This window comes from Fringilla coelebs (genome assembly GCF_963513975.1).
Source record: "Fringilla coelebs genome assembly, chromosome: 14".
Classification (NCBI taxonomy): domain Eukaryota; kingdom Metazoa; phylum Chordata; class Aves; order Passeriformes; family Fringillidae; genus Fringilla; species Fringilla coelebs.
The window spans coordinates 20,902,188-20,925,680 of NC_140040.1; positions in this window are offsets into that span (position 1 = coordinate 20,902,188).

Here is a 23,493-nt window from a genome sequence, read left to right on the forward strand (position 1 = left end):
TCAGTGAACACAGAGCAAAGAAGTTCAGATGTGCTTCAAATAAAGTCTAATTATTTCTAGACTAGAATAAAAGTATTAAAATATATTCCAGGATTATTAAGAAAGGAACATCCAAGCAGATATCAGTTTTAGCAAAAAATCATGAATTTCAGATGAAAAAGGCATAAAAGCAAAAATTCCCTCTCTTAAATAATATAATGCCATTCTAAACTTTTATAAAATACTGGATTTACAACAAATTAAAGCTTGTTCTGGAAGACCTACTGAATTCTCTAGTCACTAGAGGTCACTATTAGTTTTGTATCGTTCAAGTCTGCTGAGATCTAAATCTTCTTCAGAATGTTTCAAATTTGAGAACTTGCCTCCATGAAATATATTCATGCTAAATAAGGGTACTTGGAATAGATAAGTGAGTGTCTTCCTGAGAAAAATAAGTGCAAAAGTACAGGTCAAAACTTCTGATTAGGAGAGTGTTTTAAAATATTTAATTTATCATGGTCCTTCCAGCCACGGGTTCATTCTGGTGACTCCAGCAATAAAGAATATTGAGATGAGGTGCCCCCAAGCACAGCCAAGCACTCATTGGCACTCATTCAAGTCATAACCCACCAGAAAAGGGAAAGAAAATCAAGTAGAATGGCTGGACCTTGAGATATTCAGGCATTGACTCATAAGACGACAGAACAAGACATGATGATTGATATTTGAGGGAAACAAATTAAAAAGAAAAAACATTTTAAAATGTTTTTCACCAGAAAAAACTAGTGAAAAATAAAGGCTTTTTGGATGTTGTCTGGACATTGTCTAGTATCTATTGCTACTTTAACCTACATTAAAGTTGTTTGTGCGAGGGGTGCACTGCAGAGCTGTGACTGCTGCTGCCCCACACCACATTTCTAGCACTGAAGTCACCTCATTCCATTTTCAGCAGGAGGTTGGTGAGTGTGGCAGTGTGTTTTTATTTTGCAGGTTGTTGTTTGATTTGTCCTTTTGGGGTTTTTCTCCCCTGTGTTAGAGAGACACAAACCTGCCTTTGTTATTCAATTGAGCCAGGTGTTGGTTTTTCTCTTTGCTACTTAGCTGCTTTTCTGCCAAGTTTCAAATCCCTTCCTCCCACATCCAGCTGTTAACCCCTCCTGTCCCAAGCAGTTTTCCTCCCTTGTATTCCCTGCCTTGTGTTCCACCCACAGTCCTTGCATTGTATCCTCCCTTGAGACCTGCCCTCCTTTATAAGCTGTTGTTTGCCCCCCAGCTCATTGCCTGGGACCCCAAGACTTGGGGAGTGTAACATGAAATAAAGTGACCCAGTGCCCCCAGGCCTGGGCTGCTGCTGCTGTGTCCTTTTTGTTCTGTGCTGTGCCTCCACTGGTAGCTGGGATTCTGCAGAGCCCCAGAAAAAGGGGACTGTCACCCCCCACTGTCACCATCTAGCCGGGCCGTGCGACAGGTGAGGGTGAAAAGTAAGCAAAAAAACCTTTCAGTATTATCTTCCTATTTTAAATGAATCTGATGAAAAAGTCAGAGACATGCAGTGTGTCTCCAGTCCTTGATAAACCCAGAAGGCAGAGCTGCTGAAAGGGCTGGAAGAGATGTCCTGGGAGAAGCTGAGGACTCTGAGCTTGTTAAACTTGGGAAAAAGGAGGATGAGGGTGACCTCAATGCTCTCTACAGAAGAAGGAACATGGTATCTACTGGTGGGATGTGGGAAAAGCTCTTCTAGCTCTTATCACACCTTAGGAAGCATTTCTTTCCAGAGAGGATGACCAGGTGCTGGAAGAGCTTCTCAGAGAGGTGGTTGAGGCCCCAGGTCTGTCAGGGTTTAGGAGCCATTTGGACAGCGCCCTTGAGAACAAGCTTTGGCTTGGTCAGCCCTGAACTGCTCAGGCAGCTGGAGTAAGTGATGGTTGTGTTCCCCCACCATGGAAATAGTTGGTTCTGTTCTACTGAGGGTCAAAGGTGGAGGTGTGAAGATAAAGGAAAATTTATATATTTTGACTGGAGTTAAAGTCAAAATTTTGCTGTACAAAGAATGTTGAGACTCCATATGGGTTTGAGATTCAGAGTTCACAAAACAGAAACAAAATTCTGGATGGGATTTTGAGCAATGAACAAATTCCCTGCCTGGGGAGGGCAGACCATCAGTAGTTAAAGTATAAACCAGGTCAGAGCTGCAGGTCTCACTTCCAGCTGCATTGTTTCACACCAAAAACATCATATGAGCAGGTTTTGGGTGCTGCAGAGGGAGCAGTATGTGTTCCCCAAAAATTTGAGATCCCCAAAGATAATTTAGAGGAGAAAAGACTCTGTCTCCCCTTCAAGGCCTTTCTGGCTTGGTGGTTTCCTGGGATAATTTTTGTTATTGCTTATGTAAGATTTTGCCTCGTTTATATAGGATTAAGGACTTCTAGGAATCAGAAGGTATGAATATATATATTTAACTTCCCTATATTTTCTGCTCTTATAGGGATCAATCCTCCATCTGTTGGCAATATTTGTCCCGTTCCCCCTCTCCTCTAAGCACAAGCTTTACCTTCATTTGATCACCTGGAGATGCAAACAACCTCCCCATCCAAAAAAGCAACAAAAATGTCACAACTAACATTGTGGGCATCTGGGAATCTTCCACACCTTTCCTCAGGCAGCATCAGGGAACTATAAATCCCCTAAGAATCACAACAATTCCCAAACTGAGTCAGCAGGTGACTTAATGCCACTGCACGAGATTAACCCAGAGATCTCAGCATTCTCTCTCCATTTCCACGCTGTACATCCCTACCTCCCAGAGCACTGAGTTTCTTGTATGTTTTTCCCCATTTTATCCTGGAATAAGAATATAAGACTATTAAAATGCCAATTTGTGTCACTGGAAAATAAAACCCTGCCCAGTTGTTATGGCTGTCATCAATACAGGGTGAGCTCTATGAGCAAGAAGCCCCTTTAAGGGAGACCAAAGGAAAAGATTCAGCCAGATGTGCTCAGCTTGCACAACAACTGCTTCATGTGCCTCTGCTCTCAGAAAACAAATGCTTAAAAATCAGAAATCTCAGAATTAATTCCACTTTCACAATAGTGTAAAATGAGTCTCTCCTTACAAAGACAGAGAAGAGACAGCCTGAATGATGTCTCTATGAATGAATGTCTCAGCCATTCATAAGCTCTTTGTGCAGTAAACCCAGAAAAGAAGAAAATTTTGAGAAGGGATGTATTTACAGATGAAGAACAGGGAGACAAAACAGGCAGCAAAACTAAAAATACTCTGCCACAAAACCCTCCTGATTGCAGAAAATGTAATCCCATAATCAGAGATTTGCAATCCTCGTGGCTGGCATAAAGATTTTATATCTCTATTGAAGAACAGTCTGTAGCAGAGCGTTCTTTGTATGCAACAGTTTCAGCAAATATAATTGTATCTGTATTCAACAAATGCTAATGCCATTCTAAGAAGAATTAAAGCCAGACAGTTTGGAGAACACAAAGGTCAACCAGAGTCACATTAAAAACAATCTGTTCCATCTTTTAGCCATTTAGCAGCCAAGGGAGATCATTGTGCTTTGGAATGGAAAAGGAATGTATGGGGGGTAATCATTTCTTCTTGCCATAGACAGAGCTGGTAGTCAGGAAAAAAGCCTGTGTATAGGTTTTATTTGCAGGAAAATGCAAGTGAGAAAACAGCTGTGCTAAACCACTGTTTGTCCTTGTTATTAAACAAAGCATAATCACTAAACATGATGGATGCAAAGAGAAAATAACCAAAGCTATTTTCGAGCCTTCACTCATTTCCAAGTCATTTTCTTGCTTCAGGTCAGTTCATTTGAGGCTTCTGCTCCTAACAGAACTGTAAGTTCTTTCACAATATATAGATTTTTTTTCACTCCAACAAATTCAAGGGCTGACACTACTTTAGCACTGATTTTACCCTGTAGTCTCATCTCTGCCTCCTAGTTAACCCTTGTTCCGTAAGAGAGAAAAAGTCCATCCATCATGTTTTATCTATTTTTACTACTTTTGAGTTTGAATAAGGCTACCTTGCTTCAATTTTTTTAATTATAGTGTTGAAATTACAGTGACAGTGGTTGCACAAACAGAAATATCAAGATCAATAGTCAATTTGATCTGGAGAAGCTTTCTTCTTTTGTACCATGTCAGATGAAAGAGAATATCCATGGTTACTGCTATTAATATTTATACCACGCTCCAAGAGGAAAGAAAAATGCTAGACAACAGAGCTGGACATTGATTGTTGTACAGGTTATTGTGCAGCATTAAAAAGATGCACCTGAAAATGGAACTGAGAATAATTTTCCATATTGTCTATAAGCCCAGGGAGCTCCCAAGGGATGGCAGAGTAAAGCTGGCTCATCCAAATGCAGAATATCCAATTCTTGGTGTCCAAAGGCTTCTTTAAGTGCTCTCCTTCTGAAGGATAGGAAGATCCAGGAGGCGTTTTGCAAGGGCACAAGGATTTGAGGATACTGAGGACAAATTCCCAATCCAACCAATCCACGAGTTTCCTCTCTCCCATGCTCTGATATTTGCTTCATGTCAGTGAGTAAATGTGCTTTGTCCTGTGAACTTGGGCTGAAATGCAGGATGAGCCGCCACTGACAGGGACACAGCTCAGGGATCCTGAATGTCCACAGGGGATGGGGAGAGGAGTGAAGGGCTGGACCATCCCTCAGCTCCATGTAGTAGGCCTCTGGCTCTGGGCAAGCTCTTCCACTGAGGGCAGAGGGTCCATCCCCCAAAACTTTAGGGGTTGTCTCAGTGAAGTCCCTGAGTTTCCCTCCTCTCCAGCATGCTGGGGTGGTGACATGAGGCACACACCAGCACAGACTGGCCCCACAACACCCAAAGGTGTGCACCGAGGTGCCTGGATTAGAGCTGCCACTGCTTAGGGCACCCAGAAGGATGATTTTATACAGATTTCCTTTCTCAGGCCACAGAGAATCATTAAGGTTGGAAAAGACCTCCAGGATCATCACATCCAGCCTATGACTGATCCTTCTGGTGACCCCACCCAGAGCCCTGAGTGCCACCTCCAGGTGACACCTGCAGGGATGGGCACTCCAACCCTCCCTGGGCAGCCCCTGCCGAGGCCTGAGCCCCCTTTCCATGGGGAAATTCCTGCTGTGCCCACCCTGAGCCTGCCCTGGCCCAGCCTGGGGCCGTTCCCTCTGCTCCTGTCCCTGTTCCTGGAGCACAGCCCGACCCCCCGGCTGTCCCCTCCTGCCAGGAGCTGTGCAGAGCCACAAGGGCCCCCTGAGCCTCCTCTGCTCCAGGCTAACAGAGTTCACCTAGGAAATCTGCCAAGCCTCCTTTATCACACTATCATGTTGTGGTGTGGTTTTTGTTGTATTATTGTTTTCAATAGTTGGTTTTGAACCACGCCCCTGAGGCATTTGTTTAATCCCACATGCCAGTCCTCCCTCATACCTGCCCTTTTTTCCAGAGATTTCGCTGTCATTTTTGTATCCTTCGATGCCTCATTGGTTTAGTTAAACTGTTCCACTCCCCTGTAACTCCCCATTGGTTTAAACATTGTAATCCTGGCCTTGTGTTCCTCCCCAGTCCCTTTGTTATTGGTTCCCAGCCCTAGACTCCAGCCATGTGCTGTCCCTTAAACCCAGCGCCCTGCTTTTTTCCGTGGTTCGCTGTTCTCCATTTGAGTTATGGGTGCTTTCGTTTTCACTCTTGTGGTTTCCTAAACGACCCTCTGATAAACAAGCAAGGCCCGTGTCGCTCTTTTTACATTGTTCTGCCTGCTGAGGAGGTTCAGGGTCCTGGCGGAGGCGTCGAAACACCGAGCACACAGCCACAGTATCGACACCTCAGCCAGAACGGGGCAGCTGGACACTGGCACAAGTTCACACAAATGTCCTGAAGCCAAAGCTTTTGCTGCACCCCGGCCAGGAGTTGGTGCTGTAGGGGCTGAAAAAAGAGGCAGAAAACAAAGATTTTGCAGAAGAGACAAAATGTTAGTTCAGCTCTAGGAATGATCTGTTTTGTAATATGAAACCTGTGTTCTAGGGAATTCTGTGCCCCAGCGGGGACACCTGCACTGGATGGGTGGCACGAGGCAGCTAAGTGTGTACCTCTGCCTGAATGCCATGTGCTAGGAACAGGCCAGGCATCCTTGAAGACTCTCAGAGAGGGTGGATCTTAGCAATAATCATGAAAAAACAATAAGCACAAGGGTTCTTGTGCTCAGAATCTGATGGTGGTTATTTATTCATCCTAATGGCGACTGTTTATCCATTGTCCAATACAACCTTCCATAACTTCCTAGAGTGGTTTCACAGAGGGAGTCATAACAGCACCACTGCTCCTCCCCTTGGAAAGACTGCAGAATAAGCAGCTCTGGGTTTAGCAACACCGATCAGCTTTGTCCTGGAAAGTCCTGGTTTTGTGGGAGCTGCACTGCCAGTGAGATTCAGTGCTTTTGCCTCACTCAGTGCTGTGAGCTCAGAGCACAAATGTCACATTTTCCACGCACACACACGGTACGTGTCACAGGCAGCTAAGGCAAAAATGGCTTGGTTTATTTACAAATATATCTCATGCCCAGAATATAAATAAACCATTGACAGCAGATACCTGCCTGGCTCCTTCCTGCCCAAAATCTTTTCATGCATTAATAAAAGCCTCATTCTCAGTGTGGATTGATTCTTTCTCTAAGAACTGATTCTAAAAAGGGTAGATAAGGTGGAGAAAGCTTGTCTGCCTAGTCCCGCTGCCTCTCTCCAGCAACTCCTGAGTTAGACTGAAATGTATTGTTAGTCTGCTTTCTGGGAAAAATCAAATCTCAGCAGAACATGAGAAATACTTGTAGAACTCTGAGTAACAGGGCCACTCACATCTCCTGACACAGGAGCGCGAAGCTGGTGTGGAACGGGACTGAGTGACAAACGATAAAGGCGGTGGCAGGAAAGGAGACAAGAGCAGCAAAAACCACCAGGGGACAAACTCGAGACTGGTGACAGACTGTAGGTTTGTGTTTGCAGCCGGGGAGAGGAATAAGAGGGTGGAGGGGAAGGGAAAGGCAGAAAAGGTGAGCAGTGCTGGCTCTGGCTGTTCTCCAGGGCTGCTGTCCCCAGGCACCACCACACCAGTACTGACAAAGGGTCAGGGAGGAAATAAAATCAGGTTTTTGGGAGACTACTTTGTGTTTCCAGATTATAATGAGCACAGGGTCACAAGAAATAATTGGCACTGGGGCATTTAATAAATCCGACAGCGAACAGCAGCGCTGGGCACAGATCCTGAGAACAATAATCACACCGAAGGATGATTTTTAGTTGTTGTCAATTAGACAATGCTCAAGTACAGCACTGGAGAACAGAGAAGGTTTGTTTTCTCTCTCATCTTTGTAACTGATATGTCAAACTTCAGACTAGTTTATTAATTAATTAGTCTGCCTTGCACATTTAACAAGCCTATTTAAACCATCATTTCTCATTCACATTTTCTCCTGTATGTTGTATGGAAAAGCACAGCAATTCTGGGCTCATGGACACCAACTGTTGCTGCTAAACAATTAAGATTATTATTTGGACAACTTTTGGATTTGGGGACAAGAAGTTGGTGATTTTTTTATTAGTGTTTCAAAAGATTGTGGTGGGTTTTTCCTCCGTTTTTGGGGAAAATACATTAATATTTACTTAAGCACTTCCTCTGATCACTGAGCTCTCTCAGAAGGTATTTATTCCAATTTTACAGAAGGGAGAAGGGACCCTCAAAGTTTGATGCATACATTCTAGTCTTCAACTCCTTCCTAATTTCTATTAATTATTAAACTTTACCTAAACCTTTTTTATTCCAAAGGTGTTTGTTGGGCGTTGGGGTTTTTTCTGTTCTTTCCTTATCACCTGTGGAAATTTTTCCCATTGAGTGGCTAACGGAAACTGGTGGATGGATGCTGGAGATGGGCAGGCAGGGGGAACTCCCTTGGGTTTGGCAGTTTCTCTCAGAGCGGGGCAGAGACACAGGAGATCCGGGCCGAGGGAAGGGGCTGGGGCAGTTCTTGGCTGTCCTCACTCTCTCTGGAGGGGAGACAAGCTGTGGGCACTGTGGGGAGTGTTGTGTTGTGTGAGATTGTTCTGTTTTCCCCGTGTTGGATTGTTCCGTTTCCCCTCTCTGTTAGCAATAGTTCAGGCTTGATTCACTCCACCCTCGTTCCGCTGTCTGTAATCCCAACTCCTCCCATATCCCTATGACAAGGAATGTATCCTTTTAATAATCCCTCCCTGATGCCCTGTATGTCACCCGGCGCTCCCTCCCTTCCCTCTAGAAACTTCTAGCTGGAGCGTCGGGTGATTGGCCCAGAGGCCGGGGCCCCTCCCTCAGTGTCCTACCATTGGTCTACCCCAAATGTCCATCCTTGTCTCCGCCTCTGTTTACCTCACCCTTTAAAAGCTGCTGTACCCTTAGGGTGGGGTCTCCCATTTTGGGTTTCCTTGGCGCTCAATAAACCGACTGCACCCCCAGCTGGAGTGCACTCTCTCTCTCTGTTGATCGTAGCTGCAGGCCTCGTCCACCACAAGGAGCTGTGACTGCCATAGCGTGGGGCAGACTCCTTAGGTGCTGTCCAGGGTGACGCAACCCAGGAAAGTGCCCCCCACTGAAGCGGAGCTGGACGCTAACCGGGCGACAAGGAGGGGTGAGCCTCCACTCTAGGCTTTCACCAGCTTGCTGCTTCAGGGGAGGATTCACCAGCACCGCGAGGCTCCGTCCCTGCCGCCTTCTCCGACCAGGGCCGGTCAGACCGGCTTGGAAAAAAGGAGTTTTGCTGTCATCCCCGTGACCCAGCGGGGACCCTTTCCTCTGCTGCTGGGCCTTGCATCCCCGTGCCCCACAAGGACACCTGCAGGTTCCACCTCTTGCTGTGGCGTTTTGGGACATTCTCGTTCACTGCCCTGGAAGTTCTGCTCATCCCTGCTGTTCCAGCCTGCTGCTCCCGAGAGTCCTGCTGGGGCACGGGGATCGGCTGCCCCGGGGTCTGTGGAGCAAAGCCTCGCCTCCATCCCTCCCCGTCTGGGCCGGGCCGCCATTGCCGCGTGTGCCCCGAGCCGCCCCACAGCGCCCCCTGCAGCGCCGGGGGTTCACTGCACTGCCCCAGTGGCTGAGCCAGGAACTGCAACGGGGAGAAAAGGGCGGGACCCAAAGGGACTGGGCTCGGGTTCGGGGACTGGGCTTGGGCTCGGGTTCGGGGACTGGGCTCGGGTTCGGGGACTGGGCTTGGGCTCGGGTTCTGGGACTGGGCTCAGGCTTGGGTTCTGGGCTCGGGTTCTGGGCCTGGGCTTGGGTTCCGGGACTGGGTTCCGGTTCTGGAACTGGGCTCGGGTTCTGAGCTTGTGTTCTGGGACCGGGATCGGGTTCTGGGACTGGGATAAGGTTCTGGGCTTGGGTTTTGGGACTGGGTTCTGGTTCTGGGACTGGGCTGGAGTTCTGGCCTTGGGTTCTGGGAGTGGGCTCGGGTTCTGGGCTTGGGTTCTGGGAGCGGGTTCTGGTTCTGGGACTGGGCTCAGGTTCTGGGCTCGGATTCTGGGACCAGGCTCAGGTTCTGGCAGTGGGTTTCAGTTCTGGGACTGGGTTCTGCTTCTGGGACTGGGCTCAAGTTCTGGGACTGGATTTGGGTTCTGGCCTTGGGTTCTGGGAGTGGGCTTGAGTTCTGGGAGGGGGCTCGGGTTGCGGGCTCAGGTTCTGGAACAGGGCTCGGGTATTGGGCTCGGGTTCTGGGCTCGGGTTCTAGGCCTAGGTTCTGGGCTTGGGTTCTGGGACTGTGTTCCAATTCTGGGCTTGGGTTCTGGGCCCAGGCTCAGGTTTTGGGACTGGGTTCCGGTTCTCGGACTGGGCTCTGGTTCTGGGCTTGGGTTTTGGGACTGGGCTCGGGTTCTAAGCTCGGGTTCTGGGACTGGGTTTGGGGTCTAGGCTTGGGTTCTGGGCTCGGGGTATGGGTTTGGGTTCTGGGACTGGGCTCGGGTTCTGGGACTGGGTTCCAATCCTGGGACTGCGTTCTGGTTCTGGGACTAGGCTCACGTTCTGGGCTCAGGTCCTGGGACTAGCCTCGGGTTCTGGGACCGGGCTCGGGTTCTGGGCTCTGGTTCCAGAACTGGGTTCCAGTTCCAGGACTAGGTTCCGGTTCTTGGACTGGGTTCTGGTTCTGGGACTGGGCTCAAGTTCTGGGACTGGGCTTGACTTCTGTGACTGGGTTCGGGTTCTGGGCTCTCGTAGACAGACTGGGCTTGGGTTCTGGGACAGGGCTTGGCTTCGGGGGCTGGACTCAGGTTCCAAACTCTGGTTCTGGGACTGAGCTCGGGTTCTGGGCTCGGGTTCTGTGCTTGGGTCTGGGACTGGGTTCCGATTCTGGGCTTGGGTTCTGGGACCGGCCTGGGTTTTGGCACCGGGCTTGGGTTCTGGGCTCGGGTTCTGGGAGCAGGCTCGGGTTCTGGGACTGGGTTCCAGTTCTGGGACTGGGCTCTGGTTTTGGGACTGGATTTGGGTTCTGGCCTTCGGTTTGGGGACTGGGCTCGGGTTCTAAGCTTGGTTTCTGGGCTCAGGTTTCTGAGCCTGGGCTCTAGTTCTGGGCTTGGTTCTGGGACTGGGCTCGGGTTCCAGGCTCAGGTCCTCAAACTGGACTTGGATTCTGGGCTCGGGTTTTAGGACTGAGCTCTGGTTCTAGAACTAGGCTCGGGTTCTAGAACGGGCAGTAGTGCTGGGACAAGCTTGGGTTCTGGGCTTGGGTTTGAGGACTGAGCTCTGGTTCTAGAACTAGGCTTGAGTTCTAGAACAGGCACGGGTTCTAAACTCAGGTTCTGGGCTCAAGTTCTAGGACTGGGCTTGTGTTCTAGGACTGGGCTGGGTTCTACAACTAGGCTTGGGTTCTAGGACGGGCTTGGGTTCTGGGCTCAGGTTTCAAAAACGGGCTTGGGTTTTGGGCTTGGGTTCTGTGCTCGGGTTCTAGGCCTGAACTCAGGTTCTATGATGGGCTCGGGTTTTGGGCTCAGGTTTTGGGCTCGGGTCCTGGGCTCAAGTTCCATGACTGAGCTTGGGTTCCGGGCTTGGATTCTACGATGGGCTTGGGTTGTAGGACGGGCTAAGATTCTAGGACTAGGTGCAGGTTTTGGGATGGGCTTGAGTTCTAGGCTCAGGTTCCGGGCTCAGGTTCTATGATGGAGTTCTGGATCCGTGACTGGGTTCCAGGTTCGGGTTCCGGGCTCGGGACTAGAACATGGTCGAGTTCTAGGCTTGGATTCTAGGCTGCGGTTCTAGCTGGGGTTCTAGGCCCGGGTTCCAGGACTGGGTTCCAGTTCTGTGACTGGGTTCCAGTTCCGTGACTGGGTTCCAGTTCTGGCTCTGGTCGCGGGTTTCACGCTTGGGTTCTACAACTTGGCTCGTGTTCTGGGGTCGGGTTCTAGGACGGGGGCAGGTTCTAGGTTTGGGTTCTGGGCTCAGGCTCTAGAACGGGATCTGGGCTCGGGTTCTAGAACTGGGTTCCAGGCTCGGGTTCTAGAACCGGGTTCCAGGCTCGGGTTCTAGGCTCGGGGGTTCTAGAATGGGTTCTGGGCTCGGGTTCTAGGACTTGGTTCCAGGCTCGGGTTCTAGGACTGGGTTCCAGTTCTGGCTCTGGTCTCGGGTTTCAGGCTCGGGGTCTACAACTTGGCTCGTCTTCTGGGGTCGGGTTCTAGGGTCAGGTTCTGGGCTTAGGTTCTAGAACTGGTTTTGGGTCAGGTTCTAGGACTGAGTTCAAGTTCCATGACTGGGTTCCAGTTCCGTGACTCGGTTCCAGTTCTGGCTCTGGTCTCGGGGTTCAGGCTCGGGTTCTATAACTTGGCTCGTGTTCTGGGGTCAGGTTCTAGGCTCGGGTTCTGGGCTCAGGCTCTAGAACAGGTTCTGGGCTTGGGTTCTAGGACTTGGTTCCAGGCTCGGGTTCTAGACTCGAGTTTTAGGACTGGGTTCCATGACTGAGTTTTAGTTCTGACTGTGGTCTCGGGTTTTAGGCTCAGGTTTTAGAATGGGTTCTGGTCTTGTGTTCTAGGACTGGGTTCCAGTTTCATAATGACTGAGTTTCAGTTCTGGCTGTGGTCTCGGGTTTTGGGTTTGGGTTCTATGACTTGGCTTGGGTTCCGGGCTCGGGTTCTAGGATGAGCTCGGGTTCTGGGCTCAGGTTCCGGGCTCGGGTTGTAGGACTGGGTTCTGGTTCCGTTAGTGGGTTTCAGTTCTGGGTCTGGTCTTGGGTTTCAGGCTCGGGTTCTACGACTTCGCTCGGGTTCTGTGCTCGGGTTCTAGGATGGGGTCAGGTTTCAGGCTCGAGTTCCAGGCTCGGGCTCTAGAATGGGGTAGGGTTCTAGGCTCGAGTTCTAGGCTCGCGTTTCAGGCTCGGTTTTTCTGGGAGTGGGTTTGGGTTCTGGGACTGGGCTCGGGTTCTGGGCTCGCTTTCTGGGACTGGGCTTGGGTTCTTGTACTGGGCTCGGGTTCTGGTCTCAGGTTCTGGGACTGGGCTCTGGTTCTGGGACTGGGCTCTGGTTCTGGGACTGGGCTCTGGTTCTGGGACTGGGCTCGGGTTTTGGGACTGGGTTTGAGTTTTGGGACTGAACTCTGGTTCTGGGTATGGGCTCAGGTTCTGGGCTTGGGTTCTGGAACTGGGCTTGGGTTTTTGGATTGGTCTCGGGTTCTGGGCTCGGGTTCCGGAACTGGGCTTGGGTTCTGGGCTTGGGTTTTGGGACTGGACTTGGGTTTTGGGACTGGGTTTGGGTTCTGGGACTGGGTTCCAGTTCTAAGACTGGGCTTTGGTTCTGGGTATGGGCTCGGGTTCTGGGCTCAGGCTCTGGAACTGGGCTCGGGTTCTGGGACTAGGTTCTGGTTCTGGGACTGGGTTCAGGTTCTGGGACTTGGCTCGGGTTCTGGGCTTAGGTTCTGGGACCGGTTTCCAGTTCTGGGACTGAGCTTGGGTTCTAGACTGGGCTTGGTTTCCAGGCTAGGGTTCTAGGACTTGGCTCGTGTTCCAGGCTCAGGTTATGGGTCTAGGTTCTGGTTCTGAGACTGGGCTCGGGTTCTAGGACTGGGCTCAGGTTCTGGGACTGGGCTTTGGTTCTGAGACTGGGTTTGGGTTCTAGGACCGGGCTCAGGTTCTGGGACTGGGCTCGGGTTCTGGGAGTGGGATTGGGTTTGGGTCCTGGGACTGGGTTTGGGTTCAGGGACCGGGCTCGGGTTCTGGGCTCGCGTTCTGGGACTGGGTTCCTGTTCTGTTTGTTTCGTGCCGGAGCTGTTGTTTGTTTGTTTCCTTTATTACACACGCTGGTCGCAAACTGTTGTTCTATTCCCATATCTTTGCCCGAGAACCCCTTGTTTTCAAAGTTCTAATAATTCGGAGGGAGGGGGTTTACATTCTCCATTCCTAGGCAGGCTTTTCTCTCTGCCCTTGCAGACAGCTGTGTTGTAAACCATGACAGTATTACACTAGGAAGAAAATACATGAATTATATAGATTTCAATTAATCAAGAATCAAACCCTTCAAGCCTTATTTCAATCTCACTGATTATATCGAACTTCATTAAATAGTGAACTCGGCAATCCATTTGCTTACATGGAATTCTTAAATAATCACCCATTTCATTGGAAACATCAGTTGCCATTATTAAAACCCTTTTGGTTTTGGACAGAATTTAACTTGATTTTTGAGATAGATTTTGGCTGTCAAAAGCCACCTGTAAATTGATCAGATCCAGTTTTTTTCCCAATGAAAAATGTTCTTTTCAAGTGTATCATCCATTTTTAAGAGTGGTCAGAAAGATCTATTTTGACGTGGACTTGCAAAAAACCCTACTTTTCACATGGGGAAAGCTTGGCTAATATTTGTTTAAATTAAATTACCTGTAATGATTTTAGTCTATCCCCCTTAAGTTGGCGCTGTGCAGGTAGTTGCAAATCATTTCTTTTTGTTTTTATGAGAGTTTGAGAAAATTAATCCTAATTATTTTAAATGGACTGTGCTGACTATTTAATGTGCTGGTGCTTGAACAAAACACCTCCACACCAGATTGCACAAAAAGAAAGTTGCCACTCTTTCTAGGCCCAGAGCTGGAGCATTTGGAGAGAAGAGAGAGAGCAGTGCAAGGGTGCAAAGCACCAAATCTCTAATTTAGAAGGTGTAGGAAAGGGATCAAGGCTGTGGGAGTACCTGATGTGCGGCATTAACTCTCTGAGTCTGGGCAAAAATTCTTCATGGTAAAAGGAAGAGTCATCAGGTAGCAGTTCATGAAATATGGAGAAGAGAGAAGAACTTGATTGCAACCAAATCTACATTAAATTTAATGCATTTCTGATAAGGAGTTTGTTTCCGAAATATTTGAATTATGTTGTGATGCACACTCTTCGGGTCTCTTCAAGCAGTCTGCAAAACCATTACAATTCATCTTCTAAATGTCACATAATTTTTGCAGAACCTTTCCAGGTCCTCAAAAACAATAGTCCTGAGGCACCCTGCTTTTCAAAGGAAACACCACACATATATCCTGAGACAGTAAACCCACATTCTCCACATTCTCAGACCCCTATGTGCATTTTAAAATCAGGTTATGATGGTTATTCTACCCTGGGAGTGCTCATAAATTTGTCCTGCTGCTTACCTGATGTTGGTCCCCAGAGCTCTCCTGGGAATTACAAATCTCATATCCATGATCTGCTTTCACCATTTAAAAAAGCTGATTTACTTTAGGATTTCCTGTGCCAGTGATGAGAAAGAAGGGTTCGGAATTGTCTGTGCTGCTTCCCTTTCTCCTTCAGTTGATCCTAACGAGGATTTCCTGTTCAGAAAGGATGATGCAAATCAAGGAAACAGAGGAATTGATGCTTAGGAAGACCTTGTATAGTGTGAGTTGCCTTGGAGGTGCTCCCTGGCACAGGGTGCCCAGAGCAGCTGGGGCTGCCCCTGGATCCCTGGCAGTGCCCAAGGCCAGGCTGGACACTGGGGCTGGGAGCACCTGGGACAGTGGGAGGTGTCCCTGCCATGGCAGGGGTGGCACTGGGTGGGCTTTAAATCTCTTCCCACCCAAACCATTCTGTGATTATTAATGTATTGAAAAATTCACATTGCTCTAGTAATTAATGACCTTTTTATAAATCTACAGTTTGGCCTTAACAGCACCAGGAGCCACAGCTGCTTTCCCCTGCCCCATTCCCTGTTGGGCTGGGCTGACAGCCACAGCAGAGCCCTTATCCCAGATGGAACTGAGCACACCCAGGGTGATTTTCAGTGCCCACATCTCTGTGCTGACTCGTGCCTACAAACAGGCACCATGACCCAACCCTTCTGGCTTTCAATTCAACTGGCCTGGGTGCAGCCAGGCACTGGGGAAAGAAAGCAAGGCCACAGAAGTTTGCTTAGATTAATGTTCATAAAGGGATATAAAAATAGAAAAGCAGGTGGTATTTTTCTTTGAGAATATCCAGAATGTGAAAATATAAAATAGAATAGAGCTTCCTTTGAAATTTTTAAAAGATAAAGGACATACTTCTCTGTCTGCTGTAGCAAAGAATATTGAGCTGAAAAAATGAATTGGACATACTCTGACAAGGCCAACTCAGTAATTTCCTCCTGTGAACTTGTGAACCTCCTGGAGCTGGGCTCCTCACCTCTTAGAACATTCTGACACTTTTGAAGGCGAAGAACTGCTACAAGATACATGAAAAAGAATAAAATCTGTTCATTTTTTACAGATGGCAGTGGTGGGATATCTCAATTTGAGTTATTTAAAAGCATTTTGGAACTTGGGAAACCAGGGACACTGCAGAAATATTCTCTTTTTTCACATGAATGTATCACATCTCTGTAACTCTTTTTAATTTATTATTTGGTTAATATTGATGAGATCTCTTGTACCAAAATCAGTTCAATGGGAATTAAAAAAGCTACTGCTTTGCTGCTTTTTCATATGATTCAGTGTATGCTAAGGAGTTGTAACTAAGAACCCCATGCATGTTTGCACAGAGAGAGAAACAGAAATCAGGAGATATCCAGCAATAAAAGCCATTGCTGTAATAAGCTGCAGAGGTATTAATTAAATGTTTTTAGCTTGTTAGATTTAAACCAGTAAATTGGACCAGGGATTTTAGAGTTGTCCCCACATTACCTGGTACTTTATCTCCCTGGACAGGGAGCTGAACTCAAAACATGTTTCAGTAACAATTTCCTTTTATTTGAGGAATTTCCAACTGAATCCATCTATCCTGATATTGACATAAATCCAGTCTTTCCCTCTATGACTAAACATGCACCAGCAAGACTTTTTTGAACTCCTTTACAGAAAAAAATGTGCCTTTTTGTGTGGGTTAGGAAATGTGTTTAGCTCTGACCTTCTTCTGGTAAAATCTATTAAAACTCTTGACTGTGCAATGGTCTGTAGGAGATATGAGAACTAAAACCTCTTCACTTGCACAGAAAATATGTTTGGATGAAATTGCAAAACCAAAAATCAGATACTGAAAAAAAAAATTGATATTGCAAACCCAAAATCAGCTTGATGGAGATGTAGAAATGAACATTGACCACTACATAGAATTAAAGTTGAACATTGCAATTATAACTTTATAGACAGAAATATTAGACAACCTTAAATGTCCTAGGACAAGTTCCACTTTCTGGAAGGTTTCTACAAAGACAACAGTTTAAAATGCTCTATTGAAATATTACTGAGGTTTCTATGAAGATAATTCCTGTGAGAGGTGCCAGTGTTCTGGTAGTTTGGAAGGTTTTTTGCAATAGTTCATAAAGTTATCCGCAGTGATATTAAATAACTTGTGCATTGTTCAGACATCATGGAAGTCTTAATTTGTCCCTACTTTTTTCACAGTATTACTACATTCAAAGCCTTGCTGTGTGAACTTCTAGGTTGATACCTCTAATCCTTTTTAGCTTATATCCTTGAGGAGCAGGATCTCCATCATGTAATGGGAATTTTCATAGGCGCACCTGAACCCCCACTCCCATTAGCCAAGGATCCCAGGGATCAGCAATTTAATGCTGGACAATTTAAATGCAACACATATAAATAGATTGAAACAAGACAGTACAGGCTGGAGTACTGAAATTAAAAAAAAAAAAAAAAACACAAAAACAAACAAAAAATAAAGCAATTCCGATATTTCCTTCAGAATTTGTCTTCAGTACAATTTGGGATTTTTTTATTTTATCCAAATCATTTAAAGAATCATATTATGATTCTGACTTTTACTTGGTTGTGTTTATTATAAGATTTTCCACTTTTCAAATCCATTATAGATGTTAAATACAATACAACTTAATTAGTTACAAAGGGACCCAACAACAACAGCAGGTGAAAACCTGAGTGAAAAAATAAGTGAAGGCAACTTTTTTCTTATATGAAACTTTGGGGTTTTTTTTCCAGAATTTTTAGGCAATGCTTTGTATGCCACTAAACTGGGCCAAAGGGATAAAAATAATCCTAAAATGGACTCTCATATCAACCACTAAAAAATTGCTGTCAGACTGAGCCATTAAAACCAGTTGCTCATCCATAATTCGATTGCTATAGAAAAGACATTTTGCAAACAGACATCTGCATCACACATCTCCATCACACATCTCCATGGTATTTTATGCTGGCATTTGTCATGCAAATCACAGACTTGGGAAAAGATGCCAGGGACTGGAGTCTTGTTTCCACTGCCTTCTCCAAGTTTGCCTTTCCATTTTGTTATGTAGCCTAGAAATTATGTGAAAATTATAAAAGTCACAGGAGTTATAAAGTAATTTTTTTAAGAGTTCACTATTCCCCCTCCTAATATATTAATACCATTTAAAAAAAGAGGATGGAGAGAGATAAATCAATTTCTATAATTTGAAATGTTATTGTTATTTTTATGCATGGAACAGCAAAGCACAGCACCAATATAAATTGAAAACTCAAGACAGCAAGAGATATTAACATTAGGCTCTAAAGTATGCTTTTAAGCATTCTCAGATTTTTAATAAAATCGTTAATCTCAGCTCCAAAATGTTAACATATTCCACACAAAGTTCATTGGTGACATAATTTGCTAACTCTCCTTCTCCTCCTTCTCACTCGGTTATTTGTCACTTCAGTTTTACTGAGAGGAAAAGCGGCACCGCCTGAAATCCAGCGCAACTGGAATTACTGAAAAACCAGGTCTCATGCTGCTAATGTTTTCTTTTAGCCTTTTTATAACCATCTGCTATTGGTACTGTTTTATGTTCTGTTTTCCTCTGGTAATTGGAAATAGTGACAGCCAGGTTGCTGTTAATTAGAAATGGTGACAATAAGATGGTTTCTTCTTTGTACGACTGGGAAGTCTTCCTGACTGTTGTGATAAATTTCCATTCCCTGGCAGGGTGGGCAGGGCCTGGCACAGGGTGCCCAGAGCAGCTGGGGCTGCCCCTGGATCCCTGGCAGTGCCCAAGGCCAGGCTGGACACTGGGGCTGGGAGCACCTGGGACAGTGGGAGGTGTCCCTGCCATGGCAGGGGTGGCACTGGGTGGGATTTAAGGTCCCTCCCGACCCAAACTAGCGTGTGTTTCTGTGATTCCATTCACGCCGAGTTTTCTCTGTGCAGTCAATTGAATTCATATTCTCATTAAGTCATTTTCTCTCTCCCCACCCCTGTCCTCATTGGTTTTTTTTAATTATTTTTAAAATTTTTTGCTTCTCTTGAAAGCTCTTCAGGATTTCTTTTGAAATCGGGTGTGGCAAAATATAAACCGTAAACACCACAAAGCCCTGGTTGACTTGGGTCACCAGTTCAAACAACTTGGTCCAAAGTCTGCAAAGTTACACATTACTACAGGAACTATAATTATATGGTTTGATCAATAGGTTGTTCTCAATTCCACCAAAGTAACCATAAATAGCTTTTCCCCCCAAATTTTCTACTATCCTGACACTAGAAGGTTTATTTAGATCCTGAAAGTATTTACGAGTTTTAGACATTTTGTGACGTCAGACCTACTTACTATATTTTAATTGCTGAAACGTGGCCAAAATAAATGATAGTTTCAGAAAGAAAAACCATTATTTTCTTGCAGGATTTAATTTCCTGTATCAGAAAATCATTGGGGAGTTTCAGCTGTCCAGAAGGAGATCTGGGGCTGAAGGGAGCACATGGGGATGGCCTCAGGATGGTGGGAAACAGACCCCAACCCTCCCAGATCCAGAGTCAGGAGCAAGTTATAGACAAAATTTCTGCTTCTTATCATTGTCTCCACTAATTTTTTCCCCATATGAAGCTCTTTTGGTCTTGAACTTCTCTTATACTCTCCACAGGGTTCAATAGTATATGGAAAAATTTAAATAATTCCACTTCAAAGTTGACAAGTTCACCTCTTCCCCCACAATTTATGTCATGGATTTTTTTCAATCTGCAAGTCAGTGGCAAAGCCGAGAGCAATTCGAGCAGCTGAGGGTCTGGACTAGTCCCGTACCAGCTGGCTCCTTCTTCTGTAAGGCAGTGCCATAACTGACAATTATCCAGCTAAGAACTAGATTTTCCCATAAATTTTGTTTTCTTAGTAAGCACCAGATCCTATATGTACTTTTAGTTCCATATAGATATTGAGTCCAAAATTATAGTAATTTAATTTCCATTGATTCCTACTCTTTATCCATTGAACAGCTCAGAATAGCTCTGGTTATTTTGCTAGGGACTATTCAGATGGACAAATGGTAATTCAGCTGATTCTGTTCCTTGACTGCCAGTTGTCAAGTGCAGGTTCCAGAGTTTTTTCCCTGCAGTGTGTAGTAGGAAGTGCATATAAACCATTGACTTGGAGTAGGCTGAGAAATTCTGCCATCTGGCAGATAACTCACCCACAACCATTCCCTGCTGGATTTCACTACATAAAGATACAGAATTCCAAAATAAATAGCTCATCCCTTAGAAATAACTATCCCTGGGAAAAGTGCTTCAAATTATTTCTCCTGTAAGTAAATGATGAACATTTTGCCCAGAAATCAATATCTGATTATGTGTGCACACACGTTCATCTTCCCTGCCTCTGGAGATAAACAGAGATGCTATTTTGGGGGAAGAAAAAGATGTCAGCAGGTTTCCTGGGACTGAACAACGACATTAGGAAAGCCCCGGTGATTCCTGTGACATCTGGCACAGCCAAAGCGCCTCTCGGAGCACAGTGGGGCTGTGTGGGCTGAAGGAATTTGGGGCAAAAGGGACAGAACTATTTGAGGTTTGCTGAGCACAGCAGTGTAACAGCTCCTGCTCGTAGAGGAACAGCAGGGACCTGGTTTAGAGCCCTGAAATGAGGGCATTAATCAGAGGAAAGGCCTGTTCAAGCCAACATGAGGCAATGTCTTTGTACATCTTTTTGCATTTATTATGTTAAACACGCTATAGCTGTGTCACCTGAAGACATTCCTGTGTTTGGCTTGGACAGACACAGCCAATTCCATGATGAATCCCAAGACCTCCAAAGTGTCAGTGACTTTGCTACTTCCAACCTACGCCGATTTGTTTTGATAGAAATCTGTTTACTCTGCCTGGATAATATTCTTTATGGCCATGTTCAGGCTGAAGCCCCTAATTTAAAGTGCCATTAATTAAGGTCTAATTCAAACTGGTGCCGTTAAAGAGCAGAGCTGGACAGTCTAAAAAAAGCTCATTTGACAGAGGTTCACTGATGGGTGACCCTACCTTAGCTCATTTAGGAGAGAAAATTGATCGAGTTTAAAAACTAAATTGGCTTTCATGGTTCTGTATGATACAAACAAAAGAAATTGTGTGGTTATTTCGCAGCGTACTGTGGGTACCAGTTGAACCATCCAAACAGGAAAATTTGGAAATATTTTTTTTATTTCTTGATTCACCTTGTTGGATTTGTGCCATCTCAACCTTTTGTAGTCTCTATCTCTCCCCTTTGGCTGATCCTGGTTGTTGCATTTTCTGCCTAGGAAAAAAAAATGTTGTCCAAATAATACATATGTCATTTTTCTTCATAATTTGCAATTTATTACCTCTTCCTTAAAATGTTTTAAGCTAATGCAGCATTTTAATTAACAATTATTATCCATCTCAAGGACTTGTATATAATTTAAAAACATATGAAAAATTAATATATAATTTTTAACAGAGATTTCCAAATAAGCATGAAAAAATTGTTTAATTAGTTTAAAATTATTAATGAAAACTACAGTAACCTAGAAGCTGAAAATCTCCTAAAACTAGAGAAGATCCATAAATTCTATACCCATCAGTGTAACCACAAGCTCCTGGAATTATAAATTTCTATCCTTGTGGTTTCCTTTTGAGTGCTCTTACAGGTTAACCCAAATGGGTAAATTCATATTATGAGGTTTAGAAAAATCAGATCCAAGTGAGGAAGCTAGAATTCTTTGCTGATGCTGCTTTTTCAGATTTGGTAACAGTGTTTGAGTCTGTGTTTTGTTCACAGAGATTCTGTGAACAACAACAACTTACCCATAAATTAACCATTCTGCCCCTGGTCACACACTTTTCCAAAATCGTGACAGATCCATGATCCTGCTGCATCTCCTGACTCCAGACTGCCAAGGACATTTGTGCTTTAGCTAATAAAAACCTCTTTTTTTTGGTATTTCCCCCATCTGATGCAATTACAGAAAAATTACTGAATATAAGGCAGGAGAAATAAATCAGATACAAGACCCAGGTGAGAGTGTGGAGAGCTCTGATGAAACAGCAGCACGAGACATGCTGACAAAAGCCATTGTCACACGGGTTGTGAAGGTGCCTGATCCAAACCCTGATAAACCATCACCTGTCAGGTCTTTGGGAACGAAAATCTGATGAGCTGGGAGCCCCTCTCTCTGCTTTCTGTGTGTGTCCTGATCTCTGGGGAGAGGAATGAGCAATCCCACTTGTGACACACAGCATCTGGGAACAAATCCTTATCCAGAAAGATTCCTGTCAAAATAATGGGAGCCGTGCAGTCTCTGGAACATTTAACTGCCCTCCAGTGCATCCTGCAGCTTGGGCTTGTTTTTAAAACCTTTCAGGAGTATCTTACACAAGCCATGTGAATAGAATCATTGCATCCTTTAAAGAAGAGTATATGAGAAATTAAAAATCAGACCAGGAGTACAAATAAATAAATAAATAGAAGTGTGTAGTAGAGAGGTTATGCAATAACCATCAGAATGTCTGGTTTTACAGACTAGATGCACTTACCTTTGATGGGGTTTTTTTTGTCAGATTCATTCTTTGATGAATAATGAATCAAGTACAATTCCAATCCTCCTTGTAGAGTTCAAAATGTTGCTGCTATCTACCTTTTAACCCTTATTCACAGGCACAGAGTAAGATTTTAACTGCCAATATCAGACATCTTTTTATTTTCTTCACCTGCATCTATCACACATTTTATGAGCTCCTTGTTTTCTGTGCCAAGCTACCACAATTTGAAAAACCATATTCTAAAACATTATAAAAGTGTGAATGTAGTCCTTGAACATCTTACATGCTCCAAAGATGTAGCATCAAATGCATATTCAAATATTTTAAGTACTATTTTGGTCAATAAATTGCCATTAAAAAGAATAATTTAAAAATAAAGCTCCACAAACCTGTGTTGCAGTTGTCTCTGTCATCTCCCAGGCACCACTGCAGTTACGTAAATTGCCAAGTAGTTCAGTTTGGGCAGACTCAATATTTTTCTCCAAATCACTGTTTAAAATAATTACAGTCCTCTGCTCAATTGTCATCCATGCTGTTTCATTCATATTAGAAAGAATCATACGTAAATTCTCAGATTACTTCTTTTCTCCAAAATTTGTCTCAATCTTTCTCAGCAAAAGTACATTTCCATTCCATTCTGAGAATGCTTAAGAAAAACAACAGGTTCCTGATCCTTCTTTTACGTACAATATTCAAAGTTCTTCAGAAGAAAAATGCAAGTTTAGCAAAAAAGAAAAAAAAAGTTATTTAAACCACTGCCCTAATAGAGAACTGAGATGTTTCTGCTCCTTCTTCTGCTCTGACTTAGGGGTCTGCTAAGCAGTTTCTCTGATATATTCTCACTCCTCTCTCCCAGCCTCAGTTCTGCAGGGTTTTTTTCCCAATTCTTCAATACTTTACTCCAGAGGCGCTGCTATTGCTGCTGATGGGCCCAGCCTTAGCCAGGGGTGGCCCTGTCCTGGAGCTGATTGGAATTGCTCTGTCAGACACGGGAACAGTTCCTGGATGTTTGTCTCAAAGCCAGACCTGTATCCCCCTCCCTGCACACCCCCCAACAAAACCCCTTGCCACACCAACCCGATACAGCCCTCGTGATTCATTTGATAGTTCAATTTTTCACGTTCCTGAGAAGAAAATGCTTCACCACAGCTCTGAACTTCCTCTGTTTATTTCCTAGATCAACAGCAAAATCTATTGCAGAAAGCTCGCAGAGCATTGCTGCTCGGTCTTTGGACGTGCCTGAGGAGGAGCAGCAGTGCCAGGAGGGCTGGCTACTGGAGAGATCTTTCTGGGGG